The following is a 2,471-nucleotide window of genomic DNA, read 5'->3' on the forward strand; positions in this document are numbered from 1 at the left end:
TGGAGACGGTCCAGTGTCTAATGCCTTCTTATTTCAGGAAAAGATACTGAAGGCTACAGAGATTAAATAATGTGACCAAAATCCCTCAGCTGGTGAGTGGTGGCACAAGAGTTTACCACAAAGCCTTAGGGAGAGAGGGATACAAGAGTCACAGGAAGAGTTTTCCTGCGTGACTTTGTGCTGCCCATGTTGTAAACCATATGTTTTGGGATCCAGGAAACTGAAAAGCTGAACTGAGTAGAGGAATATTCTCCCTGTGCTGTGCTGAACTAAATCAAGTTCCAGTTCAGATGGAACTGATGGAATGCAAAGGCTTTGAGCACCTCAAGAATTTTCAGCTGTGGGTGGCACTCCAGACAGGGAACGTAACTGTCATAGGCCAATAAGTGGCAGCCACAGTAGTGTGGAGCAGCACATAAAAAAACACTATTTCTAAGTACAGGGGAGATACTTTCTGGGGAAATAGATGGAAAAGCTTCTGAGGGAAACCTGTATTGCCCAACAAATGTCAATACTAAAGCCAATGTGGTTTTGTTTGTCCTCGTTAGTTGATAAAACCTGGCTTGCATTTGCAGATGACAAGGAAAGGAATAAACAAGGTGACAAGTACAAAATCAGAGGTATGCATGAGGACTTATGGGCGTACCTAGGTGGAGAAAGGCAAAGAAGTCCTGTCTTCAGCAGGTGATAGTGGTGCAAAGTCTAACAGACCTAAGGAGCTGACTTTGAGCCAAGGGAGTACATCAAGGTTTCTCAACCTTGCCCCACTATTAACATGCTGGGCCACATAATTCTTCACTGTGTGCATTATATGATATTTAGCAGCATCCTTGGCTTCAGCCTATAGATGGTGGGACTAACCTTACCCCCTAATAGTGACAAAGCCAAAAATGTCTCTAGACATTGCCAAATACTACTGGGGGAGACAGAATGTCTCATGGTTAAAAATCATTGAGGTAGAGAGGACTGAGAAAGGGCATTCTAGGCAGACAATAAAAATAAAGACTAAAGGGGGAATGATAAGCAGTTTAATATCACTTGTGGCATGGCACCCAGCTAGAAAGAGAAGAGAGAAGGGTGCTGCCAGGCAGAAGCCACTCACAGAGAATCTTGAATAGTTTATTGTGCTAAATTTTTACCATTTGCCCCTCCAGATCGCCTCTCCCTGCTCCGAGGCTGACTTTTATGGGGGGCATCACAGAGACCCTCTTGCCCTTTGACCAACAGAAGGCACCGGCAAGAGACTGGAGGGTGGAAGTAGAGAGAGTTTGGGAGCTTATTCCCAAGGCTCCCTGTCTGCTGGCCTGCAATTTGGCAAAGGCTGCGTTCCCCTACATTTATAGCACCTTCCCAGTGACATCTCTTTCTTGGCACCAGTTCTCATTAGGTTCTGGCTACATAGTTCCTTCTACATACCTCTCTTAAGACCTGAGGTGGTAAAAATTTTATGATGCTGGTGGTCCCGGGGTGCCTCACTGGGCCTTTTTGTTTCTTTCCCCCAGCCAAACCCTCTGTAAATAGCTCCTTTATTAGTTTCTCTTCAGTTACACCTTTTTGAGTATGGCATTTGTTTCCTGCTAGAAGGCTAATCCAAAGCAAACACTGCAGACTTTATCCTAGAGTTGATGGGAAGCCATTCAAGATTTAAGACTTAGGATTAACAAGATTAGTTCATCATTTGATCTTTTTCATCTGATAACTGTGGGCAGGATGGATTTCAGGAGCAAAACAGTTGCTTCAGAAATACCAATGAGGAGGATTTAGCAATAATCCAGGTAAGAGATGATGATTATCTGACCAAAATAAAAGTAGTAAGTGCAGAGAGTAGATCACAGATTTGAGAAATATTTAGGGGTTAGATTCCTTAGTATGGGTAATTGATAGAATGTAGATGACAAAGAAGAAGGGGTCAGGGGTGAAGACCAGATTTTTATTTTAGGAGATGACTGAATGGTTGATCCTGCTTATAGCCAATAGAACAGAAGCTCGGAAGCTTCTGAACACAAGAGCAAAAGCAAATTCAAATTTACTGGGGAAAAGAATGAGTCATTTTTCATCAGGTTGAATTTGAGATGTCCGTGGGACATCCAAGTGGAGATGTTCAGCAGGCTGTTGTATATGCAAGCCTGAAGCCTGGGGAGGTGCTCTGAACTTTCTACGTAGATTGCGGAATCATCAACTACAAATGGTTGTTGAAATTTTGGTACTGGGATTAGGGAACAGACGTATTCAAAGAATGGGCAGAGAAAAGGTGGAAGAAAGCAGAAGAAGAATGGCCAAAAATGTACAGGAACACAAAAGAGTGTGCTCAGCCCAAATGCCAAGGGAGTAAAGAGTCAGAGGGAAGGAGTTATCTAGACTGTCAGTTGTAGAAAGATCAAGTGATCAGGGTATGCTATTCCAGTTCCAGTTAGGGGCTGAAAAATAACTATTGGTTTTGGTACTTTTCTCACAGACTTGCTATAGGTATC

The 2,471-nt window shown here is 43.1% G+C and overlaps 1 protein-coding gene across 1 annotated transcript in view; it reads right to left on the reverse strand.

Annotated features, from left to right (window-relative positions):
- CPED1 (cadherin-like and PC-esterase domain containing 1) overlaps positions 1–2,471 on the reverse strand; it is a 330,870-nt gene that overhangs the window by 268,090 nt on the left and 60,309 nt on the right. The window lies entirely within an intron of this gene.

The sequence above is a fragment of the Propithecus coquereli genome, unplaced genomic scaffold, assembly GCF_000956105.1.
Source record: "Propithecus coquereli isolate 6110/MARCELLA unplaced genomic scaffold, Pcoq_1.0 Scaffold4, whole genome shotgun sequence".
Lineage (NCBI taxonomy): Eukaryota > Metazoa > Chordata > Mammalia > Primates > Indriidae > Propithecus > Propithecus coquereli.